The sequence below is a fragment of the Anabrus simplex genome, chromosome 5 (assembly GCF_040414725.1).
Source record: "Anabrus simplex isolate iqAnaSimp1 chromosome 5, ASM4041472v1, whole genome shotgun sequence".
In the NCBI taxonomy this organism is placed as follows: Eukaryota; Metazoa; Arthropoda; class Insecta; order Orthoptera; family Tettigoniidae; genus Anabrus; species Anabrus simplex.
In genome coordinates, this window is record NC_090269.1 from 93504958 (window position 1) to 93521910 (window position 16953).

The window sequence follows — 16953 nt, forward strand, 5'->3', positions numbered from 1 at the left end:
CGCACGGGTACTGGAAACCCACAGGAGAACCCCCTCCAGCTGCTACTAATCATAAAATTATTTCATACCTAATATAGTGGTACTACTCGCAAGTACAGGCAACCCATGGTGTTCCCCACGTGTTGGTACGAATCAAAAGTAGTTTCATGGTTCTAATTCCGTCATCCCTTGGTCGCCCCTTTTAGTCGCCTCTCACGACAGGCAGGGGATACCGCGGGTGTATTCTACATGTGCGTCCCCCACCCGCAGGGGGTAGTGTGTTTGGTCCGTGAGAGGTATTTTATTTCCCTCAAGTCCGCCGGCAAGCCGGTTAGGACCCCCCTATCCGCCACCTGGGACGCGCCACGTGGGAGTATCACCTCTCCCCCTGCTACGCCAGCGTAGCAGGTTCGTGGAAAAGGAGATGAGGAAAAACATGAGAACACAAAATGACAAGGGCGATTTCAACATCTTCATACACTGCCTTCTTCAAACAGATAGGTTCTCTCCTCATGAAATTCAATTCTCATCCATCCATTTCTTCTGAATCCCTGATGAATTTGTTTCTGCTTCCCAGCTACAACACATTTTGAGATGGGCGTGGAGCAACGAGCTAGAATAACATAGAGAGGTGGAAGCTAATAGAATGAACGTCCGCCATATTTCCTGTGGTCACACAAGCAAGGGGACATGGCCCTTGAATGACGAAAAGTGTAGAAAATAAGCATTTTAGAATCAGCGGGGCAGAATTAAAAACCATTGCTGAAAGCTTAAAGCATTAAAGGTCATAGACTGCGAGTACCGCCACTTCATCATATTGTGGCACGAGGCCAACATCACGATCAGTTAACTGTAGTGTAGTTCGAAATCATCACGCAGTGACATACGAATAGGCCTCAAAATCCAGAAAAAGAGCGTTACCCTGCTTGGCTGTTGTGGTTAAGCGTAAATTACAATAAAAACCATGGACATAAATATTTATGACAGAAATCCTTAAAATGGTAGGGACCGAAAATAGGTTACAACCTCATTCCGATTATATTTTTAAAAGTATTGCATCCCCACGAGTACTGTCTTTCTTCCTTAATCGGTTTACCCTCCAGGGTTGGTTTCTCCCACGGACTCAGTGAGGGATCCCTCCTCTTCCACCTCAAGGACAGTGTTCTGGAGCGTGAGACTTTGGGTCAGGGGATACAACTGGTAAGGAGGGCCAGTACCTCGCCCAGGCGGCTGCAACTGCTATGCTGAACAGGGGCTTTGGCCGTAAGTTAGGTACCAACCCGGCATTTGCCTGGAGGGGAAGTGGGAAACCACGGAAAACCACTTTGAGGATGGCTGAGGTGGGAGTCAAACCCACCTCTACTCAGTTGACCTCCCAAGGTTGAGTGAACCCCGTTCCAGCCCTTGTAGCCCTTTTCAAATTTCGTGGCAGTGCCGGGAATCGACCCCGAGCATCCAGGGGTGGCAGCTAATCACACTAACCACTACATCACAGAGGCGGCCGATGAGTACTGTACCACTATAATAGTTTAATGTAATTATTTATTATAATGTAGGGAGGCATATAATATTTCCCATTACCATATCATACTAGAATTACTATCTGAAAGGTAACCTTGAAAGTTGTCCATTATGAAGTGTAGCCTAATTTTAAATACCAATGCAACTGACATCTAGAATATAAAGGCTTCATAAATTTCACAAATAGCAGAAAAATAGTGTATTTACCATATTGGTGTACGTTTGACCGAAATAGGTGACTTTTCGTGGTTATGCAAGGTAAGTAGACTATTACGTTACGTTTCGTTGATGGTGGGCGCTCCATTTTCTTTGTTTGTAAATGTGAATTAAATAGGGTTGAAACGGCATTTGCCAGTAATTGCCATTGGTCATTTATTTCATACATGTACTTATTTTTGAAATGTGCAGAGCATAAGCGACTGTTTTGAGTGGGATAACATTCATCTCTTTTCGTCCTCACAACGCATTGTTCCTTTAATTCCTTGTTCTTTAAAGGAAATCTAAAACATAATCCGACAAATAATTACCGTGGCTACCCGTACTTTCACTGTGTAAGCATTAAAATGGGTTGAATTACAAACAGAAATTACAAAAAAGTAATCTCGGCTATCACTCAATAATACTTAAAATATGATATACCCTTGGTTTTATTACTCCAATTAGTACAACCGTACGCTGAGCATACGGATGGCATTTTTGAAAGTGACAGTCTATCTTTTCACTTCTTAAAACTTATGAAAACTTATGAAATTAAATTGGCATGCACTATCTCCCTGTCACCTCAACATATGTTCTCGCGCCAACTCGCTTTGTTTTGACAACCGTTAACATGGCTGCCCCTTATCAACTTGCTTTAGCAGGGAGCACTGATGTCAGGTATACAGCTCGTTGGTATGGAGCAACTGGAACCAATTGGAATTGATGAAGAGAAAGACAGTTTATTTGAAGACAGCAGAGTATGAAGATGTGGAGACTGTTCTTCTCCTGTTGGTCCTTACGTTATTTTTTACTACTCCTTCTTCCGATACCGACTTATTATGATTATCCTATTATGTGTTCCTGTTCATTGTCCTATATAAAGAAGTTAAATAAAATAATAATTTTTTTATTTAGTTTAAATTTTTGCCTCATACTGCATTTAGCTTGGATCAGATATACAAGAGTAGAAAGTAAGTTCAGTTCAACTTTTATCTGTCTGTTACAATGTCATGAGAAAACAGCTGAACAGGATTTCTCAAAACTTTCAGGGAATACACTGAAGTATAAACCAAAATCGTGAATATTCTCTGCCATTAATCCCTGGACCTTAAAAACTGGTGAAACAGGGAAGATATGAATTTACTTTTGCAAAAGTTTTATTATGTACAGTGTTTTGATACAGCTAATATTAATACAGAAATTTGACATTTCCTGTTTTGGCCCCCTTAAAATCACTAAGCCACCGAATACTAAAACAGAATATAGCTTAGTGCGCAGCCTGATTATCCCTGAACTTAAATACAGAGTTTTGAGAAATTTGGTTCAACCTTCTTCCTGTGATGTAACAAACAAGGAGACAGACAGACAGACAGACAGACAGACAGACAGACAGACAGACAGACAGACAGACAGACAGACAGACAGACAGACAGACAGACAGACAGACAGACAGACAGACAGACAGACAAAAACGAAACTGAACCCACTTTTGACTTTTGTACACCTTACACAAGATAAAAACGAAGTATAGGACAAAAAACTGGAGCATATAAACAAAAAGATAATTTTATTTATATAAATTACATGAAGTGATAACCTCAGCCTTTGTGGGTGGGATTAAATTTCAATAAATAAACAGGGGAACCTGACCCCTTCAGAGTGTGTCACCAAGTGGTGGATAGGAGGTTTCCAGTATACTGTAGTGTATAGCCAAAAAAGACCAGGGGCAATCTGAATTATTAAACATAATCCAAGAAGGGAACCAAAATTTCATCAAGCAGAAATATTCGAAGGAGCTGGTAAATCTACTAGAGCATTATTGGCAATTTTTAAATTTTTGTCGTAAAGGGCCTTGGAAGATGTTTGTGATTTTTATAATTACGATTAGAGTGAGGAATAAATAGTTTACTAATATTAAAGTGATTAGGTGGTTAGGTTTATTGTAAATTTTAATTAGGTGGGGTGTAGCTTCTGTTCTTAAGATGCTGGTTGTTAGACCTATAGATATCTTTGGCTCTACAGACCAACAGGTAGCCCAATTCCTGGGGGCTTTAAACTTTTCATTGCTGAGTTTTGGTGAACAGGGGAACCCTCTGGGCGGGGCTTTTTCAAAGGAAGTAGCGCTTTTACAGATACATTTTTACTGGTAATATTAATGGAATGTACATCGAGCTCTTAGCACCGCTGCCCAATAAGAGGTCAGGGATGAAGTGAGATGATATTTGACAGCATGTTTTTATGGCCAGATGCCCTTCCTGATGCCAATCTCAGTTAAGAAGATAATGAAGATGAAATGAATGAGGTGAATGAATCAGCTGTGGCTTATGAACAGGATCTGTCCCGGCATTTGCTTGGGAGTGAAAAAAGGAAACCACAGGAAACCACAGGAAACCATTCTCAGGACAACTGATGGTGGGGTTCGAACCTACTCGCCTCCCAGATGCAGAGCTTGGCTCCATAGCAGTAGCATGTTAACACACAGCTACTCTGCTCACTGATACTATTAATGTAATATAACAAAAAATTGTTGATCCAAGAACTAGTGTTATCAAAATCATTCACATTCGAATAAAAGAATTGAGGAGGGGGTAACAATACTGCATCAGATTTGTAACAAGTGAAATATGTAATGCGAGTGGAATGTATTTTTTTTTAAGTCTTTGTTTGTAAGATACAATATGATGTTTTATTTTTATTGACCTAACCTGTACTGTATAATGTTGTAACATAGGCATTTGTAAATAGTAGAATTCTGTCTATAGTTCCTGGAAAGATCTAGAAAGTTACATAACATTTGTACAGGATGTGTTACTTTGTTGGTATGTGTTCTAGAAAGTGTGTTCTGTCTATTCTGGAAAAATACGACTTTCGCGATCATGCGTATTCTAGAATGTTAGTCAAAGTTCTCGATCGAAAGTAAGGTTGTGATTGGTGAGTCTAGGTGGTGATAGGGAACACGTGCACGCTGACTGGTTGCCTCCAAGGCCAGTAATTCCTATATATAGTGAGCGAGGCAGTGTTTGAATTTATTCTGTATCCTGAATTCTGTCGGCTTTGTTCCATCTGTCTGCGACAGCCTATCTGGTTGACGTCCCCCGGTTTTCGGGATGGCGCTCTCCTCGGGTAAGCACTCTTGAATTCCGTTCCTGCTAAAATTTCCGTAATGTTCCGATTTGCTTTTCATACAGGAGTCTGCCCTAACCTCGCCTAGATTCACCAAATTAGTTACTTATGACGCCTTAGTTTTTCTGCTGGACTTACCTGTTCGTTTCCGAGGCATTCCCGTTTTGTTTCACTAAAATATGTATATTGTAGTTTAATAGTATTTCCCTTGGGGTTTGCCTCTGATAGTTCTGTATCACTTTAGGTACGCTAGATTTTGGATAACCTGTAAATTACATTGTACTACTGCATTGGTAATTAGATGCACAGTTGATTTGTAATTTGAATTTACACTACTACGAATAACCTATGTATATCACTGAACTTATAGCTCATAACTTGGAATGTATTTGTAGAATTATCTTGTAAATAATATTTTTAAAACTAAGGATCACGGTGATTCATTTCGGAATCCGCTATCTAAGCCATGTCCATACCTTTGGTAGGTTCCCAGCCCTTCCATCTTCCCGTTTTGTCGTTCACTAGTTGGCCCTACTGATAGTTACGTACTTGTTTTGTTGGAGATCCGCGTATGCTAGCTACTGTTTTTCCGAGTGTGTAGCGTTTTCTTATATTGTGTATTGTACTCTTACCTTCCCCTTTTAACTGTGTTTGTGCCTTGTTTGGTGTTACCACTGTAGTAGAGGTAACAAGATTCATCATTGCTACTTTGCCTGGAACTTTCTTGTAGTTCAATATCGTCTCCTATATATTCTCCCTCTTCCTTATGAAAATATAGCTCTCCAAAATCACTACTTATGAGTCTCTATCTCCATAACACATACGTGAGAAGGTATAGTTGCCTGACTTCCATTTCTCCCCTCCATAGATTTTTGGCGTTACCAATTTTCCGTTACCCACCCCTGTTAGTTTGGAGAGCTAATTAATTATCACAAATTATTTTGATCAAATGTGCCCTTATTATACTGAGTGTTTTGGAAAAAAAAAAGAGACTTTTCTTGAAATACTAATAAAATGTATTTGTATACCTTTACATATTGAGTTTAGTATGGTATGCCTCGAAACAGCAGCTGAAACGAAAGGGCACATTTTTGCAGGCAGCAGCACATTGCTCTTACATCTTCCCTAACATATATTTTCTGATACATCACATATCGCTGGCTAGCATATTTTTTCTTGTCTGTGGATAGAATCTTAGAGATGAAACATCTCTCTTTTAGCCTAAAGGGTGAGGGCTTTATTGATTCCCCACACTTATGGCTCTTCAAATCACAAGGCTGTTGTAAATAGCTATGTCCAACATGTGAAGGAACAATTTCTTATACCACTTCTCAGTTTTCCTCATAAAAGTGTCACTTGATCTTCTAAATCTGCACCCCTCTCCCCCCCCCCCCCCACCATATTCTGATTATAATCAACCACTAAGTCAGGTTTGAAAATTGCTAATTTTGTAATAGGATCAATCTTCTGTATATTCACCATTCCCACCCTAGAGTGACAATTAGATAAAATGGACACTAGTCCTCTATCTCTCCATAACACATACATGAGAGAGTATAGTTGCCTGACTTCCATTTCTCCCCTCCATAGATTTTTGGCGTTACCAATTTTCCGTTACCCACCTCTGTTAGTTCGGACAGTTCCAATTGCATTCGTTCCTTTATTATGGAGAGCTATAAACAGTTTTGGAGAACTGTACCAATTGTCCAGATATACTGTATTGTGCTGCCCTGGTTTAGTAATGGGTCTATTAGATGCATTATAATTGAACCCAAAATCCGTAACTTATGGTTTCCGGTGATGTCTGTACCTTTTCCCATGTAAATACTGCTATTGTAAAGATATCCAGTCCCATTCTTGCATAAATCAAAACTTTTGATTCCCAATAGAGTTCTTTTCATCAGAGACAGCCAGACAAACCCTTCCAGTCAACATTCAGAATGACGTACGGTACGAAGCAAAGAAAAAAATTCCCTCTGTAATTAAAGGATTACTGACCAATTCCTCAAATACTAAGATCGAGAAGGATCTTCAGCGTAAAATTAGACAAAGTGACGTAGTTATAACGAATGCTGATAAAGGTGGAACAGTGGTAATATTAAATGAAACCGAATACATTAAGAAAACGGAAACTTTTTCCATTAACAACAAATTTAAGGTAATTGAGAAAGACCCCACCCTAAAAATTCAAAAGAATTTGAAAGGGATACTGAAGCAAAGCTCCTTCCTTTTTAACGACCAAGAAATTAAAAAACTCATAAATATGAATCCAGGACTGCCTAAAGCTAGAGCTATGCCTAAATTACATAAAAAGGACGCACCTATGAGGCCTGTAATAAATTTTTGGAGAAGTCCAACATACAAAATATCCCAATTTATTCATAAGTTCTTGACCCAAAACTACGTTTTTTATACCAAATCTTCGGTTAAAAAAAATCCAAAGAATTTTGCATGGCTGTTAAAGATTTTAAGTTAACTTCATCTCATGTAACAAGTTCCTTCGACATCAAGGACATTTACACGAACATTCCTATTAAAGACACCATTGAGATTATTAAAACGAATTTATTAGTTCACAAACGTATCAGTATACCCGAAATAGAGAACTTTATGACTATTTTGGAATTCGTTTTGAACCATAATTTCTTTTCTTTTAATAATAAAATATATCAGCAAGATGGACTTCCAATGGGAGCGCCGACTTCTGGAATTTTAGCTAACATTTACCTCGATTATTTGGAACACATTCAGATAATAGGCCACATTGAAGGACTTGATCTCTGGCTACGCTATGTTGACGATACTTATGCCATAATTAATAAGGATATCAATGACAATCTTAGTATTCTAAATACTTTAAATAATTTAGACCCTAACATAAAATTTACAGCTGAAGAAGAAGAGAAAGGCATACTTAATTTTCTAGATATCCAAACAATTCGGAAATACAACCATTTCCAGTTTAAAATATACAGGAAACCCACCTTTACACCAATCACAATCAAGTGCAATTCTTTACATCCCATCTCACAAAATAAATCTGCTTACCATAGTTTCATCAACAGAGCCTTTGAAATACCAGTAACAGAAACAGACAGAAAGAAGGAAGTATCTTTCATTCGTCATTGATATCCTTATTTAGTTTGAAATTCATCAATAAAATTATTACTAAATGCAAATATCAACAACAAATTAAACTTAAACAGCAATCAGAAAAGGCAAAGGGATATGTCAAATTCACCTTTAATAATCCGAGGATTTATGAAATCACCAACTTATTCAAGAAACAGAACACCAAAGTAGCTTTCTCTACCAACAACAACAAGAAACATAGGTTCTTTAATCACAATAAAGCTAATAAACTTAAGGATGACGAATTCTAGGAATCTGGCATTTATAAGCTAACATGTACTCAGTGTAAAAAACTTACGTGGGACAATCGGGAAGGAACTTCTTAATTAGATATCAAGAACACGTCAATGCAGAAAAATACAGAAGATTCTCTGCCATGGGAACTCATATGAAAGAGACTAACCACAAATTCACTAATATCAGACAGGACCTTCAAATCATCTGTATGATCAACAAGGGAAGTCTAATGAACAACCTGGAAAACATCCACATCGTTCTTGATAAATTAGAAAACGGTGAACAGAATCTTAACGAAAACAACGAGCAAAAAAACATCTTATACGAGCATATCAGTAAATACTTGGAATGGTTAGACAGGAAACAGACAAGACGGACAAGAGATATAATCAAACACGACATCGCAGAAGCACAGCCTAATCTTTCTCCTCCCTCACTTGATATATTAGATGACGACAGAACTCTACTTCCCTTCTCTCCAGAGTATTGCACGAACTGTCAGACTGTGTCACATCGCTACTACACTAGATCACGCTCAAAGACAGACCTTCTGGACAGCGCAGAATAAACATCTTTTCCAAATAAGAACGAGGGGCAAGATGTCCTGATCAGGTGACCGCCCTTTTATAACAAAGGAGTCACCAAAGAACTTTTACCAAACAGTCAACACAGCAATTATTTTCATTATAACCCAAGAGTATCACTTGTGCTTATTATCCTAATGTTTTTTCGTCTTAGTTTTTTCTTTATACAGCTGAAGATGACCACTAAGTGGTCGAAACATGTTCTGTAAGTGTTAATATATATTCAATTTTGCCTGAGGCAAAAAAAAAAAAAAAAAAAAAAAAAAAAAAAAAAAAAAAAAAAAAAAAAAAAGTATCGATTAGGTGGTTCTTTATATTAACTTCTTGATTTTACACTCTTGTCGCATACTTGAAAGTATACTACATCACTGCCACTTGTATGTAACTATTGCCTGATATCCACAGTTTAATTTAAAAAGACTTAGTGATCTTATCTGCAGGTATTTTTACTGTTTAATCTGGTGAAACACGGCAATAGACAAAGAGCAAGTTAACAGATGAACGTACTTATTTAAGAAAGCATTGGGAGGGCTACTGTAAGATGAAAGGAATGTCAGAAAGAAGGAAATAGCTCTTGTAAATTGGGTCATTATCCATCTACCTGCTTATATTATGACACTGAAAGCCCCTTCTTTGATTAGGGAAGGCTTCTTGTGTTGCCAAGGGATGTACAATGTACAGAATTCATTAGATATTTGATTTAGTTCAGAAATCTAGATAATTGACCATATATAAGAGAAAAATATGTCTGTATATGCACTAACATACAAAATATGCATTTTTAAAATATTCGGGCCCTAATAATAATAAGTAAAGAGGTCCAAGAGATAACTGATAGTTTGAAAAAAAAAAAAAACGCTGAGGAAAAGGATAGTAAGGTCCTCGAAACATGTACGGTGTATGAGGTGATAACAAACAGTAATGATAAACTCTATATATTGAAAAGGCTGATTTTAAATATCAAAGGTGTATTTATTGGAGTAGAGATTGTAGTCAATACGGAACATTATAAAATCAAACCACAATGGTTAAGTTAATAAAACCAGCAACCAATTCACAATATCCTCCTTCTGCACGCCAACTGTATCAAAAGAAAGAAACAGATGATAAGGTTCTGGAACAAGAAGAGTCTGTTGATGCTGATGAAATGGGAGACCCAATTTTGAGGTTAGAATTCGACAGAGCTTCGAGAGACCTAATGTAGAACAAGGCACCTGGAATTGACGACATATCTTCCGACACCCAGGATTTGTTCAGCTGGTTTTTGAGGGAAGTATAGGTGGTAAGAAAGGTACGAGTGGACCAAGGCATGAATATGACAAACAGATTAAAGTAGATATAGGATGTAATAGTTATCAGTCGAGCTTAAGCAACATATCGAGCGGCAATGGGAAGATGGCAGAGGAGTTTGAAGAGAAAAGCAACAAGGAGAATGGAGTGCAAGGGTGATTTGGGAAGTATGAGAGAGGAGGCATTGGTGGCAGCTGTGGTGGCAGTTCTACTAGTTATTGGGGGCGTGGAATCGAATCCCGGCCTGAATACAAGTGGTAACATCAGAAGGGATGATATCGAAGCCATTAAGGAGGTGGTTAAAGAGCCGTGTCAAATGGACCAAATCAAGGAAATAAGGAATCAATCGAAAGAGTTATATGACATGAAGAGGTGGATTCAAGAAAAAATGGGTGAGACAATGTCCAAGGTCGGAAGTAATGAGGAAGAAATAGTGCTACTGAGGAAGAAGGTGAAAAATCTGGAAGAGGAGGTGGTTAAATTAAAGAAAGGGGAATGAATCAGTAGCCAGGAACATATGAGAAAATGTATATTTATCTATGGTGTCCAAGAGGGAGCGAAGGAGAATAAAGTGGATTCAGTGTACAAAGTGGTGGAGGTGATCCAAAATAAAATTAACTTCAGTGAAGTGGACATTGATGATATAGAAAGGGTAGGAAAAGTGAGAGGTTATAGGCCGATTAAGGTCAGGTTATTATCTAATGGCTAATAATGTGGTGGGAATTTACAACGTGAGAAAGTAAGGGTGAAAAGAGACATGGGGAGTGAAGGTAGTAAGAGCTTTAGAATTTTAAGAAAGCATCTAGTGAAAGCCAGGCCCCAAGGACTGAGAGCATACAGCAAAGATGGCGGAGAGCTCAGTCATAGTGTAAAGTGTGTGTCAATGGCAAACTCATAAATCTGCAAGATAAACAGCAGCTAAGTGCCATTCGTGTCCTAATCTCCACAGTTTTAGTAATCACCGCCCAAGACTGACAACAACCATGATGCTACGGGATGTAGTTCAAAAGCTATCAGCAATTGAAGATGCAATGCAGCATTTCCACACCCAACTCAAGAAGGCGACCAGCAGTGCCAGCCGGGAGGAGAAACTACAGCGGCTGGAGGAGGAGTTCTGTGCGTTTCAAGAGAAAGTGTCTGGTGAACTGAAAGACATAAAAAACATTTTAAAAATAGAGGAAAAGCTGGACGAGCAAAGTGAATGGATGGACGAAGCGGAACAATATAGCTGCCGAAACGGTCTAATTTTGCATGGCGTCCTAGAAGCACCAGGTGAAACCATGTAGGCTAAAGTATTATCAACTATTAAAGAAAAACTGGATATCGAGATTAATATGTCAGACATTGACCGTTGCCATTGCCTAGGTGTTCCGAAGCGAACAACAGCTGATATGGTTACCACGGGTAAACGCCTTATGATTATTAAGTTTCTGCGGTACCAGGATCGTGACCGCATCTGGAGGGCTAAACGTCAGCTAAAAGGCACGCACCTTCTCCTGACGGAATTGCTCATGGGTACCAGGAAAAACATCTTAAATCATGCACGTGATCACTTCGGCTTAAATTGTGTCCGGAGCCAGGATGGTCGCATCGTTGTGCTATGTGACAATGGACGAAAAGTGTTTATTACTACAATGGTACAACTTGATAGTTTAATGTAAAACACGAGTGAGCACTGATATGGGCTCATTACTGAGATGGCATTAATGCATAATGTTGTAGTTTTAAGTAAATGTGCGTGTATGTGTGTGAGTGAATGTGATTGTGCCCCTGGAAGTACTTGTGGAGAAAACAAGGTGAGTAGACAGAAATATTTTCTAGACAATGGCTAGTCACAATACAAGTGTTATTTCTACCGATTGTAGTGACCTTGATGTCAGTGACCAGATTCCCCCCCCCCCCCCCCACTCCCAGTCGCCCCTCTCACCCTACCCTTTAACAGCGTCAGCGGGAAACATTCTCAGGGAAAGTCTTGCAAGCCATCGGTGAGCCCTACAGTGTTGTCATATTAACACACAATCGTTAATGGCTCGCAATGACAAAATACAATCCCTTTTTCATGATAGTAATACCTTGCACTGCATATGTGTAACTGAGACTTGGTTACAACCCTCACTAAACTCAGGCCTTGTTAAATTAAATAACAAGACTTTACATCGTCTAGACCGAAGAAAACGTACAGGGGGAGGGAGTGCTATTTACTTTGTAATGATCTCAAAAGTAAAATAGTGGCTACTTCAGACCAGACAATTCCCAATCGACCAGAATTTATGTTTGTGGAAGTTTCGGATAACAATCAAAAAGTACTGATCGAAGTAGTTTATAAACCCCCAGACGTAAGACATATATCGGACCTTGAACTTAGCCTTGCCAAGTTAATTCCACCGTACGAAAATATTATTATACTTTTTTTTGCTAGTTTTTTACGTCACACCGACACAGATAGGTCTACAATTAAGTATTTATTTATTTTCCACCTAGTCGATACAATGATTGCTTAAACACTATATCTTTTGTCACTTTAGCTATTTTCATCTTTAAGTTGAGGTAGATGTTAGCTTCTTTGCTTGCCTGGTTGGCATTAGGATTACATAAAATCAGCTTCATGGTCCGTATCGTCGCTAACACCTACCTCAACTTAAAGATGAAAATAGCTAAAGTGACAAAAGATATAGTGTTTAAGCAATCATTGTATCGACTAGGTGGAAAATAAATAAATACTTAATTGTGAATCTATTGAAGTGCGATACGGACCATGAAGCTGATTTTATGTAACAGATAGGTCTTACGGCGACGATGGGACAGGAAAGGGCTAGGAGTGGGAAGGAAGCGGCCGTGGCCTTAATTAAGGTACAGCCCCAGCATTTGCCTGGTGTGAAAATGGGAAACCACGGAAAACCATTTTCAGGGCTGCCGAATTATTATACTTCGAGATTTTAATACAAATCTATTGACTATGACAAACGACTCATTACATTTACAAAATATGTTCTTTAGCTTAGACCTAAACATCCTACCTGTAAATGCTACTAATCATCTACATACCGTAAACCGGACGACTTGTACTTTGATTGACTTGATCATAACTAACAATCCTCAGAAAGTTTTAAATCACGGACAGCTTGCAGTGCCAGGTATTTTTACCCATGATCTAATATATGTCTGCTATTCATTAAAGCTGCCAAAATATGAAACTAAATATATAACACATAGGGATATAAAAAAATTTGGACAAGGAAAGAATACGACACGAAGCATATTATCTGCCGTGGAACTATATTTTACACATGGATGATACTGACGTAAAAATAAATAAATTATTGATCTGGTGTTAGAACTGATAACAGATTTGCTCCCAAGAAAGAGATCCGGGTAACTCGATCACCTTCTCCGTGGTTGACTAGTGAGATTAAATCAGAAACGGCAAAGCGTGACTCATGGTACAGAAAGTTTAAACGAACGGGTAATGCTAATGACTTTGAAAATTACCGCGTTCTCCGCAACAGGGTTAAACAGTTAATCAGAAACAGTAAATATAAACACATATGTCAAGTATTGAAATGCAAGAACTCGACAGAAATATGGAAACAATTACGAACGATGGGTATGGGTCAAAAGTTATTAAATCAGGCGCCGAATGTATCCCTTGATGACCTTAAATTTACACCTCACATCGACCGAATCCACTGTAACGGCAAATAATAATAATAATAATAATAATAATAATAATAATAATAATAATAATAATAATTGTACCGGGCGGTACACCTCCACGCCGCTTATTTAAAATTTGCGCCAGTTGAAACTCCTCTGCTGGAGGAAATCTGAACTTTATCTACGGTATTAATTTTCAAGTTTCTCAGAAGCTGTCACTACGTGGAAATTTTGGAGTTTTTGAACTGGGTCATTTTTGATGTATTTTTGTTTTACCAGTAGTAAGAAGTGTGAACTTTCTCTTCTAGAGGACACTACTGAAAAACTACAATGGTGCACCCTAGTGCGAAGTGAAAGAACTGTTTTTTGGAGAAATTTTTATTTCAAAAGTTTGTTTCTTGTTAAATTTCCTTCTGTTATTGTTTAAGTTGGCTGTATACCCCTTTCTTTCCCCTTGTTTTGTATTTAGCCAATCCCGAATTTCTTTAATTAATTTCTGACCAATCTGATGTATCTTCCCCCAACTTGAATATCTTGCTTAACCCTAGCCAATAAAGTTTTTGGTGGGCGGGTGTTCTCATTCCAAAAACGCCTCGAACTTTCGGCGAGAGTATATAAACTGCTGATTTTAGGGTCTCTGCGCCACTTCTGTACCATCTTTCAGTGTGTAAAGTACATAGCAGGGGGCGGGAAGCGCCTCTTTCTTCGGGCAGCAGTTCAACAACCAGGTAATGGCCATTTAATAACTTCTTTTCTTGCTAGCTCAGCAGTTTAACTCTCGGGGCGGGTCCGAAGCGTTTCCACCATGTAACTTTTCCCTAAAATGTAACTACTCTTAGCATCTATTCTCTTTTAAAGCTACATATTGGGATAGAGAGTGCATAACCCTCTCGAGCTCCCACTCATATTGTTTTGAGGTGAACTTACTTTTCACAACCTATTCTTCTTTAACGTAATGTAAATTGTTTTTTTTTTCTAAAGTCACCTCTTTTGTATGGGATTAGCTCTTGCATTTGTGGCCTAGAGCCAGATTAGGTTTTAAAACAAAATGTATTAGGAGTGCAGTTCGCCTCCTCTCACATTGGTATTTTAGAGGCCATGTAATTATCCTTTTCTCGCTTAATAGGCCTCAGTAGGTTGGGTATTTTACCCCTGTGTTTACGTCCTTACAGGACAGCTTGAAGGTCGAGTTAGGTGTGGCCTTTTGATAGGCTTAAAATTTTGAGAGCGGATCACTCTTTTGAAATTTGTTTCTGTGTGCCTCTAGGAGGTCTTACTGTGCAATTTGGAGCAAGTGCTCCTGGGCGTGATTGGGGTTTTCTGCCCCTTTGGTTAACCTTATGTACATGTAAGCTTGGGCTAACTGCTCAGGAATTGTGTGTTCGGGGCTCGAAGCCCAAAGCCTGTAAATACTGTTGTTGCTCGTTTGTTGCCTTGCTACTCTGTACCTTCCATGCTTGTTATTTCTTGATTGTGAAAAGAGAACATAACCTTGTTAAATTTTACATTAACTTTAATTTCGTAGTTTGAGACCCGTTCACACCCGCACCTTCTTTCACCTCTAACTACCACGGAAATCTCCGTAACAAGTGGTAGCAGAGCGTGGTTGAATGGGTCTCAATTTAGCCCCTTTTGACGGCTAAACATTGCTTTGATCCAAACTCTAACAATTTTCTCTGTTGCTGGAATTTTTTGATTTTTTCTGTTTCAAAATTGTTCTGTCATCATGCCCGGCCCTCACGATGTTCTCCATCTTAACTATTTGCGCAAGGAGGAGTTGATCTATGAGTTAACTATCAGAAATGTGCAATCTGGAGGCACGGTTGCAGTAGACACAAACAAGCTTAGAGAGTCCCTTGATTTGCCCATTTCCATCCCCGCTTTGGGAGAGAAAGAAATTGACGACTCTCTTTCCACGATCACTGATAATACTACTGAGCTAGCATCTGTAGTTAGTTTTTTTGAAGAAAATGATCCTTCCCCTAATCAAATTAAACGTGTGCAAGCCAGGCTATTTCATTTTTCAAATAGAGTTAACGATTGTTGTCTCTAAAGTTGAATGACGTTCAGAGGAAGGAAGCTAGTATGGTTCTCGATAGTCTTTCTGAATTACCTAGTAAGGTCACCCAATTGTTAACTGGGGAAGTTCCTCCCAAAACTGATCAACCCGTCACGGTGAATGTAGGTAGCGAGGAAGAGCCTCCTAAGGGAGACGTCAATAGGAAAACCGTTGCGGCTCAAACGACCTCTGCCCCATTGGACAACGAGTCTGAACGCTGTAACTCATTGAATAATGTACGTTCTGAATTAACGTCCTTGCCACTTCAACCTTTACCGACTATGTCACCTGGGTTCAGCAGCTTGCCTCATCCATTGGCAATGTTGCTCAGAGGTATCTCGAAGTTTTCTGTTAACACTACCAGTGAAGTTATTTCTTTCTTAAGGTTTTTAGTTGAATTTCAGGATCATACCCTTGTTTTTTTCTCTTTCCCCATGTCAGATTTTGCAAATCATCTATCCCGATGCAATAGGTATTCTCTCAGACAAAATAGTTAAGAGCCATTGCCGAGCAATCATCGATCGAAGACTTCCACGCCCACTTGCTACCTAACTTCATCCCGGATAGGGCAAGGTCCTCCCTTATTCAGAAGTACTATTATCGGGTACAGCGCTTGGATGAAAACTTGGCAGATTTCATCCAAGATATTAAGTTCTATACTAGGGTGTTTGCTCTTCACTTCCCTGAGGATCAGATTGTACAAGCTATTGTGGAAGGCATTCACCATCCTATAGGTCATATTTGTGTTTCGCGGCGTGCCCGCAAACTTTCTCTGAACTCGAAGCATTGGCCGTCTCAGCGGAAGGAGTTAGATACGCCGATTCTTTGCGTGTCGCGAAAGAACCCCCTCCTTCTTTTAGTAATCTTCGGCCTCCACCTCGCCGACCAGTCACACCCCGTAAATGTTATCCTTGCGGGTCGCCTGACCATCTTCGCAATAAGTGTCCACTGATCAAGTCTAGTGGGACAAGGAATGGAGCTGGTTCATCACAAGGCTGTTTTAAATGTGGGGCTTTCTTACATATCGCCAAGAATTGCCCAAATTCAAATAGCACCCCCTCCTGCTCAACTTCTGGTGCAAATTCCACCAAGGCCAATAATAAAAAATGACTAGTGGCTTCGGCTGAGTCGACTAATCCCCCTTCCCGAGGCTCAGCCCCTGGTAAACAGGTCGAA

At 39.2% G+C, this 16953-nt stretch overlaps 1 protein-coding gene across 2 annotated transcripts in view; it reads right to left on the reverse strand.

Moving 5' to 3' along the window:
- Positions 1-16953, reverse strand: part of Rev1 (Rev1 DNA directed polymerase) — a 196563-nt gene that overhangs the window by 2075 nt on the left and 177535 nt on the right. The gene's annotated exons all lie outside the window — the stretch shown is intronic.